The following is a 13,058-nucleotide window of genomic DNA, read 5'->3' as shown; positions in this document are numbered from 1 at the left end:
GACCTCCCCAACCCCTATCCACACCCCTGCCCTGACCACCACCCCGAACTCCCCTTCCCTCTATCCAAACCCCACACCCTGCCTCCATAGCACGCTGCCTGGAGCACCAGTGGCTGGCGGTGCTACAGCCGCGCCACCCAGAGCACTGGGTCAGGCCGCAGCTCTGCAGCTGCGCTGCCCGACAAGAGCTCGCAGCCCTGCTGCCCAGAGCATTGCACCAGCGGCACAGTGAGCTGAGGCTGCGGGGGAGGGGGAACAGCAGGGGAGGAGCCGGGGGCGAGCCTCCCAGGCCAGGAGCTTAGGGGCGGGGCAGGGCAGGAGGGTCCCATGGGCTGGATGTGGCCCACTGGCTGTAGTTTTCCCACCTCTGATCTAAATTACATCTTTTGGGTAAAGCAGTGTCATCTCCTCCTCCCTTCCTTTCCCAGCTACATAAACCAGCCCTGGCTTATGGCCCTTTCCTCCTTCCCCTGAGAATTGCTGACCAGGGAGATTTGTGGCAACAAATTGTTGCAAAGAAATATATTTTCAAGGTAAAATGCCTGTGTAATGCTGTGCACGACAGATAGGGTGGATTTACTAATAAAATGGGTGTTTTTATTACTTAATAAGGGTTTTTGGGGTGTTGTTAAGGATGTAGGCATGTACATACTAACAAACAAAAAGAATGTGCTGTAACTAAATCAGGGCTTACTGGACAATTGGGTCCAGGGGAACAAGTATCGCAATAAAGAAGCCTGTACTCGTATCCGCCTCTGGGTCAACCTGCTCCTTCTTCTAATAAACAGAGAGACAAAGGGAAGTCCCCCCCCCATTTTAAAAAGTTCTAGCCCTCCCATTGGCTCTTTTGGTCAGGTGCCCATGCCTTTCCTTTTACCTGTGGGCTTGTTAACCCTTCACAGGTAAAGCAAGTAGAAAACAGTGTGACTGGTTGGATCACAGAAAACCCCGTGGGAACTGCCACCTGGTGTGCTGAGACTACCCCTAAGCCCACTTTCCCTGCCAGCTTGGGGGTCCAGTGCCCTGCCTGCTTTGAGACAGACCTGCTAGCCTGTTACAAAGTCTGAACCACATCCACCCCCCAAAGCTGCAGCTTTAACTGAAAACAGCTTAAGAAGTGTTCCTGTCTCTAACACTGAGATGCCCAGCTCCCAATGGGTAAGTTGAACTTGAACGGGCCCTTTACCCAAACCCCAAATAAATCTGTTTTACCCTGTATAAAGCTTATACAGGATGCATACTTGGGCTTAATTAATAAGTAAAAAGTGATTTTATTAAATACAAAAAGTAGGATTTAAGTGGTTCCAGGTGCTAACAGAAGAAAGTGAATTATCAAGCAAAATAAAATAAGCCGTGCAAGTCTAAACCTAGAATATCAGGGTTGGAAGGGACCTCAGGAGGTATCTAGTCCAACCCCCTGCTCAAAGCAGGACCAATCCCCAGACAGATTTCTGCCCCAGATCCCTAAATGGCCACCCCTCAGAGACTGAGCTCACAACCTTGGGTTTAACAGGCCAGTGCTCAAACCACTGAGCTATCCCTTCCCTTCCAATACAGTAAGAAGCTGAATACAGATAAAAATCTCACCCTCAGAGATATTCCAATAATCCTCTTTTACAGACTAGCCTCCTTCTAGTCTGGGTCCAGCAATCACTCACACCCCTGTGGTTACTGTCCTTTGTTCCAGTTTCTTTTAGGTAGCCTCTCCACCCCCAAAGGATATCTCTTGAGCCAGCTGAAGACAACATGGAGGGGTCTCCTAGGGGTTTAAATAGACTTTCTCTTGTGGGTGGACAACCCTCCCCCCACCTGTGTAGAATCCCAGCTACAAGATGGAGTTTTGGAGTCACATGGGCAAGTCACATGTCCATGCATGACTCAGAATTTACAGGTAGCAGCTATTGTTCACATGCTACCTTGAACATCCTCAGGTAGACTTCTTATGTGGTTTGGAGCCTTCCAAGATCCATTGTCTGTTAAGTGTTTCTTGATTGGGCACTTAACTTGCAAATTTCTTTCTAAAGAAGCTGACCAAATGCCTTACTAAGGCTACTTAAAATCAAACAAGTACACAGCCAATATTCATAACTTCAAATACAAAAATGATACATGCATACAAATAGGATGAATATATTCAGTAGATCATAACCTTTGCAGAGATACCAAAATTATGTCATATTTACATTCATAAACATATTTCCAAAAGAATTATGGGGTGCCAAGTCACAAACAGCTACTAAGAGGAATTTTATAGTAACTGGCTGGGTGGGTGTCCATAAAATGGAGCTTACCCCCTCTCCCCCTTCATTTATCACAGTATGTTATACAGAAGGACAGTCTTTCTATATATCTGTCTTCATGCACAATCTCTCTCTCTCTCTCTCTCGTTTATCCACATGGTATGTTGGCAACCACAAGAAAGGCAGCAAAACCATATGAAATTGGCCCATAGCATTTGTAGTCCAGTATTTTTGGAGGCCTGAGGAGTGTATAGGGAAAGAGGCAAGCCAGGTGTCCACTGGACCTCTGAAGGCAGTATCCTGCATGTTGAACTGAATCTCCATTATCCACATGGGACATGCAGAGTCACTTGCTCCAACCCAGTCCATGCAAAGTGTGCCTCGTACAGCCATTCACACCTGTGGAAAGTGAGTGAGAGGACACATTTTGAGCTTATTTTGCCCCAGGAAGGTTCTGTCCTCACTGGAATAAATCAGGAGTTCCTGCAGTGAAATGACTGAGGTTAGACCACTGTAAAGCTGATGCAGGGTTCTGCTCGATAATGATCCAAAGCAGTGCGGATCGGCGCATGTTCACTGTCATCATGAGTCACATGCCACCAGCAGAAGGTTGATTTTCTTTTTTGGTGGTTCAGGTTCTGTAGTTTCTGCATCGGAGTGTTGCTCTTTTATTTTAACGAGCGTCATCAGCGTGGAAGCATGTCCTCTGGAATGGTGGCCGAAGCATGAAGGGGATATGAATCTTTACCATTTCTGGCAGTAAATACCTTGCAATACTGGCTACAAAAGTGCCATGCGAACTCCTGTTCTCACTTTCTGGTGACATTGTAAATAAGAAGCAGGCAATATTATCTCCCTTCAATGTAAACAAACTTGTATGTCTTAGCAATTGGCTGAACAAGAAGTAGGACTAAGTGGACTTGTAGGATCTAAAGTTTTACATTGTTTTGTTTTTGAGTGCAGTTATGTAACAAAAAAAATCTACATTTGTAAGTTCCATTTTCACAATAAAGAGATTGCACTACGGTACTTGTATGAGGTGAATTGAAAAATACTATTTTGTTTATATTATTTTTATTACAAATATTTTCATGGTAAAAATGATGACGTGAGCACTATACACTTTGTATTCTGTGTTGTAATTGAAATCAATATATTTGAAAATGAAGAAAAACATCCAAAAACATTTAATAAATTTCAGTTGGTATTTTATTGTTTAACAGTGTGATTAAAATTGTGATTAATCATGATTAATTTTTTTAATTGCGATTAATTTTTTTGATTTAATCATGTGAGTTAACTGTGATTAATTGACAGCCCTAGTATCTATTTCTTTCTGTATTCTGTATAGTGCTGCACTAATCTCTGATTGGTAATCTTTGATTAAGTTATTCCAATTGAGCCTGTTATTCAACAAGCTTGAGCCATACATTAAAGATACTTAAACTTAATTCAATGAGGTTTTTTTCAAGGGTATTGCAGGAGATTGCCATATCTGTCACAGCATCCATCCATCCATCTCTTTCTCTTCCTTCCTTCAGAACCTGACTTCTTTCAGATCTTTGTGCACTGACAACAATCTCTTAACCCTGATTGTGAGATCTGATCAGCTCCTCATCCCAGTAGTACTCCGGGGACAGCAGGCGTGTGGGCTTGTGGTACAGGAGGTATTTATTCAGGTGGCTTTCCTCGTGCCACTTGGCTTCGATGCCGTTGGCTCTGTCCTCCGTGACCCCTTTGAAGCAGGTCAATTTGTAGATTTCAGACATGCTCCCTCTGTAGAAGCTGGCTGCATAGTAGAAATCCCCTTCCCCACTGGGGATGGCGGCTCGCGACTCCGGACGCCTCTCATAGGAGTTGCTATCCCAGGGCTTGGTGTATTGCCAGGAGCTGATGGTCCCCACAAGCGTGTCCACGATCTCCACCCCAATGTGCTCGAACATCTGGACGTTGGTGTCCATGGAGTAAAGGTAGTCTACTTCGTAGCGCCAGTGGCTGCGGATGTGGTTGCTGATGATGTCCATGCGGTTCATGGAGATGTCCTGCCACCATGAGTAGTTCTGGACAGGGATGATGAAGAGACGCTTCTCAGGGGCTAGCTTCATGGATGGGACTTTCTCTGGGTGGTCAGTGAAGAGATAGAAGTTGACCCTGTGAATTTGGGAAGAATTTGTTGGCGGAGCCAAGAAACCTTTCTATGAACTGGATGTATCTGAAAGGAAAATGAGTGCAACAGTGAATGAAATCATAGAATATCAGGGTTGGAAGGGACCTCAGGAGATCATCTAGTCTAACCCCCTGCTCAAAGCAGGACCAATCTCCAATTAAATCATCCAACAGATTTTTGCCCCATATCCCTAAATGCCCCCTCAAGGATTGAGCTCATAACCCTGGGTTTAGGAGACCAATGCTCAAACCACGGAGCTATCCCTCCCCCCATGAGTTAGTATGGAATGAATGGAACAGGCAATCATTGAGTGATCCATCCTGTCATCCACGCTCAGTTTCTTGCAATCAGAGGCTAGGGATGCTCAGAGACTGGGGCTGAATCCCTGCCCATCCTGGCTAATAGCCATTGATGGACCTATCCTCCATAATTTATCGTTTTCTTTTTTGAACCCTGTTATAGTTCTGTCCTTCACAACATCCCCTGGCAATGAGTCCACATTCTCATGCTTGCTCTCTCTGGCTCAATGACTCTTATTATTTAATCCACAATGGAACAGCTTCAACAAGACAGACTGAGGGCACTTCACATCCGAATGTCCTACAGTCCAATGGTTCAGGCATGCACCAGAAAGATGGCAGATCCCTGTTCAAATCCCTTCTTCTCCTGAAGCAGAGAGGGGACATGAAGTAGGGGGGTCTCCCACAGCCCAGAGGGAGTGTCCTCTTGCAATTGGGTTCCTGGTTCTTGAGTGGGGCACCTAGGCTGCCATGATAATAATAGTTTACTTGCACTTTGATTTGGCCACTTCTTAATTCCCTTAGGGCCTGGTCTTCAAAGTTATTTAGGCCCCTAACTCCCACTGAAATCAATCGGAGTTAGGTGCCTAAATACCTTTAAAAATCTGGCTGTTAAGGCCTTGTTGAAATCCCCAGCTTTAAAAAATATTCATTGTTTTAAATATAGGCCTCTACTTCCTTTCATAGTAGGAGCTGAGTTACGGCACACAGGATACCCCCTTTAACAATCTTATCTTAGGACTTAAACATTCCAGATATTTTCTTTTGTGGCCCTACGGCCTGTTGAGATGTGTTAGTGAGACCGGTGCTATGTGACAAGGGGTGGGTGGAGCCAAGTTCCAGAATCTCAGTTGTCACTATGCTTTAATGGCTCTCCGCTCACCCCAGCCATAGGCCTGGTCTACACTAACACTATAAATTGATCTAAGTTACGCTAGTTAAGTTACGTAAGTACTGTAACTTAAGTCGACGTAGCTTCTGCCTCTCATTGAGGTGGATTACAGGTGTCGACACCGCTGCATCGATCCCAGCGGTGCCGATTTAGCTGTAGACAAGGCCTCAGTGTGCGGGTGGAATAGAGCTAGGAGCATTACAGGGAGCCTTTCAAGGACGTCTATCATGCTCCATAGTGCAGCACAGCTAGGCGTAGTGACACAGGTCTTGGATTGCGCAAGGGAAGTCGTACTTTTTAACCGCAAATGTGGCCACCCCAACAACGAAATTTTTTTGTCTGTACTGGGCATTCAGGATGTCTCTGTTGAAGGTGCCTTCCCAAACGATGGGAGCCAGTCCGGGGGACATCAGCAAGACATCAGTTCTCCTGCATGAAATGAGAGAGAAAACTCAGTAACGGCCAGACTGAATGAGACCGGGGTCCAAAGGGCCAGATATCCCCTCTCTATCATGGCCAGCATTAGACACTTCAGGAGAAGGTGCATGTGAACCTCTTTTGGGCAATTATGGAGCAACTTATCCATAAGTGACAATTGTATCTATCTACCAACCAACCCAAGTTGTACATATTCTTCTCCAATCGATCTGAGCACATGATGTAGCAGGGAGCAAATAACGACAAACTTCATGACTTTTCACACAAACATATTCACAATTCCATTCCAGGATATTTTGTCACTCAGAAAGCTTGGTTGATGTTCACAATGGCTGGAATTTACAAAGGAACAGAGGGGCGTGAGACATTTGAGTCATATTAAAACACAGGGGTTTGACTGCATAGCGCCCCTTGAAAATCCAAATGAGATTGTGTTTTTTTTTTTTATGCATTGTGACAAGTGAAAATGTTAAATGATTTACATAGGAAGCCAGATCAAATTCTAAAATGTAAAATGACAAAAAAAGTTGTATTTCCCCCCTTAAAAATACCCTCCTGTAAGTGAAAATAAATCTTTTGCACTTAATGGTGTGTTCTACTGGGGAAAAAAAGTCAGTTAAACAAACTGGCAGTTGTCACAAAATCGAACTGAAATAATTTAGAGACTTCTCTATCCAATTTATTATGTTGGCAGGGCTAACTCTGTAGGTTCTTAGAGTGGTTCTTATCCCTGTAATTGCTGAGCAATAATCTGGTCTACATATAACTATCATGTTTTTTTCCTGTTTAATTTTTTTAAATATTTATCCAATTTAAAACAAAATGTGAGAAGGGGAGACTTACTTAGGCTTGTCCACAAATGGCTGAGGATATGACATTCTGTTGAAAGAAGATATGAATTACTGGGATATAACTGTATGTATTTAGTATCTTTAACCTTCCATAATGGCCAGAAGAATGAATGAGAAATGGGCATCTATACTATATAACAGGCACTAGAAAAAATGAGTATCATAGAGTTGTATTCTACATAGACCAATTCTGGGAGTAATTTCCTTTTAAGGTACTGTTTAAAGAGACGTTCTTCATCTCTATGGCCCAACCAGCAAACCACCATAAACATGATCAATAGGTATGGAGACAGTAGAAGATCTCAGGGAAGAATCACCTTCCACTTTATCTACCTTACCTAGACTCTGTCTTTCTATATATTTATCGCCTGTGTAGCCTATAGAGCTAGCGTTAGCATTTATTTTATTTAGCAGTAATATGAGGAACCTACAGGACTATATCCTGTAAGACACTGATACCTTACCTTACCTGTATCCTGAGACATTGCCTTCAGGAGTTAGCATAAGGCTTCAGGGCTGTGAACTTTGACAGAGATAAATGGCCCAACGGTCACCCCTAAATTTTGTAGAACTGGGAATAGTGTGTGTAAGGGGGAAATTGTCTACATAATTTTCTACACCTGCTTCGATCATCTTTGCTTTGTTTGCTATGATCACAATCTCAGCTGTTTATTTTGTTATATATTATGAATGCAGGACACCTCAACCTTACCGTGGAAGCACTGAGAAGGTCTCATTCAAGTCAGTTTGTCTAGGAACGAGAAGGAAACCAGAGATGTTTCATTGCTCTCTTAGCATCACAGAAATAATGGAACAGATCCTCAGCTGGTGTGAATCAGTGCCAATCCATCGACATCTCTGTGATTCACATTGGCTGAGGATCTGGCCCAATAAGGGCAAACTTTTCAAAAATACATTCTGATCATTTAATTTATTTTAGGGGGGGCTTAATTTTAGGATGCCCAGCTGGTCACCTAGGCCAGGACTTTCAAAGCCACATGTATTTGTATTTAAGATATTTATTGTTGAAGTGCCTAAGATCCAGCCATGAGTGGGCCCCCAAAGTGCTAGGCAATTCTCCCATTCATTCAACAGAAATTGTGAGTCCAACTCCCTTGGTTGGCTTTCAAAATTGCAGCTTGTAAATTTGAATGGGAACAAAGGCCCACTTTCCATAGTGGGAGCGGCAGACAGAGCTCCTATCTGTGCCCCAATCAGGTACCCAGATCCCTGAGGCAGCTTTGGAAACCTCAGACTTGCTATATTTTTAAGGGGTGAAATGCACACACAGCTCTCACTGACTTCATTTTCCCTGGTGGGTTACTCAGCTTGTTTTACAAACATGCCCAGGTTATGCAAAATTGAGCCCCAAAATCACAGGCAGCTGAAATTACAGTCGACTTTAGAAAACTGAGGCCTGAATCAAAGTGTTCGGCAGGCCTGGTGTACACTTAAAAACTAGATTGTCCCATCTATGTCACTCAGGGCTGTGAAAAATTTCATATCCTGTGTAATATAGGTAAGTTGGTCTAACACCCGTGTAGACATGGCTAGGTTGATGGAAGAATTATCCTGCCAATCTAGCTACCACTTTTTGGATAAGTGGATTAATGAACAGAAAAACCCCTTCTGTCTACACTAGAAATGTCTACACTATGGTGCTACAATGGCACAGCCATAGATGTGCCACAGTAGTTGCTGTAGTGAAGACATAGCCACCGATGTGTGTATGAGATTTATCTTCCTAAAGGGATTAGCACAAGCTAGTGAGGAATACAAATAAGGAAGAGAGGAGAAACCCCCACTGAATATGCATTAGACATAGTGGCGTCAGTGTAACATATTAGAAAAGTTGTATCCAAATCTGTAGGCAGGAGGAGAGATGTAGCCCTTGGGTGGTGCAGGGATGATGGCCACTGGCGATGGTGATGGTGATGAGGAAGATAATGGCTAACATTTACGGTTGTTCTGCAAGGGATGGTGTGAGTATGGGTGTTCTGATGGACATTCTGTAGTATTTCTATCTACCTTGTTGGTTTAGAGCGTGTGTGACTTTGCTAAATGTATTAATAAATTCTTACAAATACAGAGGGTTCCTAAAATGTGAGTGTTGCAACCGTGCACATCGGAGTTCCCAAACGAAGAGTAATTTTAATAATTCTGGGCCTGATCTTGGGACCAGAACTTGTTGAACCTCAGAATGATAACTGGGAATTTTTAAATAATCAATATAATTAATACACAATTCATAGATCAGGCTACACCTGCATTGATCTTCTTTGCCTCGTTTGCCATGGCCACAATCTCGGCTGTTCATTTTGCTATATATTAATGAATCTGTAACATGGAAGCACCAAGAAGATCTCATCTAGGTCAACTTGTCTAGGAATGAGAAAGAAATCAGAGTTGTTTCATTACTCTTTTAGCATCTGTGATAAATTAATGGGGGGGGGGGAAGCTCCCTTTTATGGACACCCAGCCAGCCAGTTAGCTGTAAAATCCTTCTTGGTAGCTGTTCTCTGTTTGCTTTAGCTGTAAAGGGTTAAAAAGGCCCCTAGGTAAAGAAAAGGAAGTGGGCACCTGATCAAAAGAGCCAATGGGAAGCCTAGAACTTTTTAAAATTGGGAAAGAAACTTGCCCTTTGTCTGTTGTTCTCCGGAGAAGGAGATTATAAGCAGGAATGCTGCGTATGGTTTGAACCAGGTATGAAAATTCATCTTCCATACCTAGAAGTAATCATTGGAACAGGGAATGTTTAAATAGACATGATCAGGTTTATTTCTTTGGCTTGTGGATCTCCTCTGTGCTAACCCCCAGGTGCTTTTGTTTGCTTGTAACTTTTAAGCTGGACCCCAAGACAGCTATTCTTGGTTCTTAATTTTTGGAATTGTTCTTTTAAAATCTAGCAAAAGCTTAAGGTCCAGATGTATTTTCTTCCTTTTTGTTTTTAATAAAATGTACCTTTTTTAAGAACAGGATTGGATTTTTGGTGTCCTAAGAGGTTTGTGCAGATGTTGTTTAATTAGCTGGTGACGACAGCTAATTTCCGTTGTTTTCTTTTTCATCATGCGTGTGTGTGTGCGTGTGTGTGTGTGAGTGAGTGAAAGGGCTTGAAGGTACCCCACAGGGAAGAATTCCCCAATGCTCCTTCCTGGGTTCAAGGGTTTTTTTGCATTTGGGTGGTGGCAGCATTTACCAAGCCAAGGTCAGAGAGAAGCTGTAACCTTGGGAGTTTTAATATAAGCCTGGAGTGGCCAGTATTAATTTTTAAAATCCTTGCGGGCCCCCACCTTCTGCACTCAAAGCGTCAGAGTGAGAAATCAGCCTTGACAGCATCAATGGACCAGATCCTCAGCTGGTGTGAATCAGTGTCAATCCATCAACATCCATGTGATTTACATGGGCTGGGGTTCTAGCCCAGCTGTAGTCAATAGGCAGAAAGTGGACAAACACTGGACCTCCAGACACTTTTAAAAGGACCATGACATTTTTTTACTTACTTATTATAATTCTTCTTAGAATCATAGAATATCAGGGTTGGAAGGGACCTCAAGAGGTCATCTAGTCCAACCCCCTGCTCAAAGCAGGACCAATTCCCAACTAAATCATCCCAGCCAGGGCTTTGTCAAGCCGGGCCTTAAAAACCTCCAAGGAAGGAGACTCCACCACCTCCCTAGGTAACCCATTCCAGTGCTTCACCACCCTCCTAGTGAAATAGTGTTTCCTAATATCCAACCTGGACCTCTCCCACTGCAACTTGAGACCATTGCTCCTTGTTCTGTCATCTGCCACCACTGAGAACAGCCGAGCTCCATCCTCTTTGGAACTCCCCTTCAGGTAGTTGAAGGCTGCTATCAAATCCCCCCTCATTCTTCTCTTCTGGAGACTAAACAATCCCAGTTCCCTCAGCCTCTCCTCATAAGTCATGTGCTCCAACCCCCTAATCATTTTTGTTGCCCTCCGCTGGACTCTTTCCAATTTTTCCACATCCTTCTTGTAGTGTGAGGCCCAAAAACTGGACACAGTATTCCAGATGAGGCCTCACCAATGTCGAATAAAGGGGAACAATCACGTTCCTCGATCTGCTGGCAATGCCCCTACTTATACAGCCCAAAATGCCGTTAGCCTTCTTGACAACAAGAGCACACTGTTGACTCATATCCAGCTTCTCGTCCACTGTGACCCCTAGGTCCTTTTCTGCAGAACTGCTACCTAGCCATTCGGTCCCTAGTCTGTAGCAGTGCATGGGATTCTTCCATCCTAAGTGCAGGACTCTGCACTTGTCCTTGTTGAACCTCATCAGGTTTTTTTTGGCCCAATCCTCTAATTTGTCTAGGTCCCTCTGTATCCGATCCCTACCCTCTAGTGTATCTACCACGCCTCCTAGTTTAGTGTCATCTGCAAACTTGCTGAGAGTGCAGTCCACACCATCCAGCATCATTTATTATTATTATTTTTGTATTATTTTCTCTGGACTTTAGATCTTGACTATACTTTTGCCAAGAAACTTGGACCTTGACAAAGAATAATTGATTACCCCTGATCTAGCCCAATAAGCACAAACTTTTCAAAAATATATTCCGATCATTTAATTTATTTATTTTGTGGGGGGCCTTACTTTTAGGATGACCAGTTGTAGTCACCTAGGCCAGGATTTTCAAAGCCACCCGTATTTGTAGTTAACATGTTTATTGCAGAAATGCCTAAGAGCCAGTCAAGAGTGGGGCCCCAAAGTGCTAGGCAATTCTCTCATTCTTTTCAACAGGAATTGTGTGGGTCCAACTCCCTTGGTTGGCTTTGAAAATTGCAGCCTGTAAATTTGAGTGGGAACAAAGGCCCACATTCCACAGTGGGAGAGGCAGACAGAGCTCCTATTTGTCCCCAGATCCCTGAGGCAGCTTTGAGAACCTAAGTCTGTCTATATTTTTAAGGGATGAAAAGCACACTCAGCTCTCATTGACTTTTTATCTTCCATGATGGGGTACTCAACTCGTTTTACAGCCATGTCCATACTATCTAAAGTTGAGTCAAAAAATCACAGGCAGCTGAAATTAGGGTCGACTTTAGAAAGCTGAACCCTGAATCAAAGTGTCAGGCAAGTCTGGTGTGCACTTAAAAATTAGACCGACCCAGCTACGTCGCTCAGGGCCGTGAAAAATTTCACATCCTGTGTGATATAGGTAAGTTGGTCAAATGGCTAGTGTAGACACGGCTAGGGTGACGGAAGAATTCTTCTATTAACCGAGCTACCGCCTCGTGGATAGGTGGATTAACAACAGCAAGAGAAATTCCATCAAATTAAGAAACGTCTACACTACAATGCTACAAAGGCACAGCCACACCCGTGCCATGCTAGTCGCTGTAGTGACAACACATCCTCATCTGTGGCTATGAGATTTTTCTTCCTAAAGGGATTATCACAAACTAGTAGGATTAGTCTGCCCAGGGAGCCAGGCTCCTAGGAGAGAATGTGGGCTGGACCAACAACTCCCGTTGGACAACAGGGAAAGGTAGTTTAATGTTGAAATGTGCTTCAACAAACCAAAATGAATTGCTTCCATTCCAGGAAGGTCAAAATGTTTTGTTTCAACAGAAAAAGTCAAGATAAAATGTTTTGACATTTGCAAATTGATATTTTTTATTTGTGTTCTGCAGAAAATTTCAAATATTTTGTCCTGTTTTGGAACAAAAATAGATGTTGGAATGTGGGAATTCCCCACAGGACAGGAACTCCGAATTTCGCTCCACTCTAGTTACTACTTAACATGCATGAGGGTAGTAGAAGGCACCTAGTCAAGCCATAACACAACAGTGGTGAAGATAAATACAGAACACAGCTATGGGAGAGCTGGATTTAGGTAAAAGATGTCCTTACCTTACGGGCTAGCATGAGGGCTGGCCGATATGTGGTATGCTAGGGAAACAGAAGAGCATCACAGGTTAATATAAATGGAATGATCCTTTCAGGATAAGGCATGTAGAGTCCCATTTACAGCTGTGTAAATCCAGACTGACTCTATATAGCCCCTCATGGCAGCAGACACCCCTCACTCGCCATCTGCACAAATCTACACTACTCTCCCAGCACAACAAAACCCACATGCAGCAACAGAAGCAGCACACACAATAACCCCAAACATCACTCTGAAGTCTGGAATGTCTGAGTCATCA

The 13,058-nt window shown here is 43.5% G+C and overlaps 1 pseudogene; it reads right to left on the bottom strand.

Annotated features, from left to right (window-relative positions):
• Positions 1-3,777: 3,777 nt before the first annotated feature.
• Positions 3,778-12,821, bottom strand: LOC112109376 (annotated as a pseudogene).
• Between the last annotated feature and the right edge of the window lie 237 nt (positions 12,822-13,058).

Source organism: Terrapene carolina, unplaced genomic scaffold, assembly GCF_002925995.2.
Source record: "Terrapene carolina triunguis isolate 2854851 unplaced genomic scaffold, T_m_triunguis-2.0 Scaffold25707, whole genome shotgun sequence".
Lineage (NCBI taxonomy): Eukaryota > Metazoa > Chordata > Testudines > Emydidae > Terrapene > Terrapene triunguis.
The sequence above is the reverse complement of the archived record's forward strand: the minus strand, read 5'-3'. Positions and strand labels throughout refer to the sequence as shown.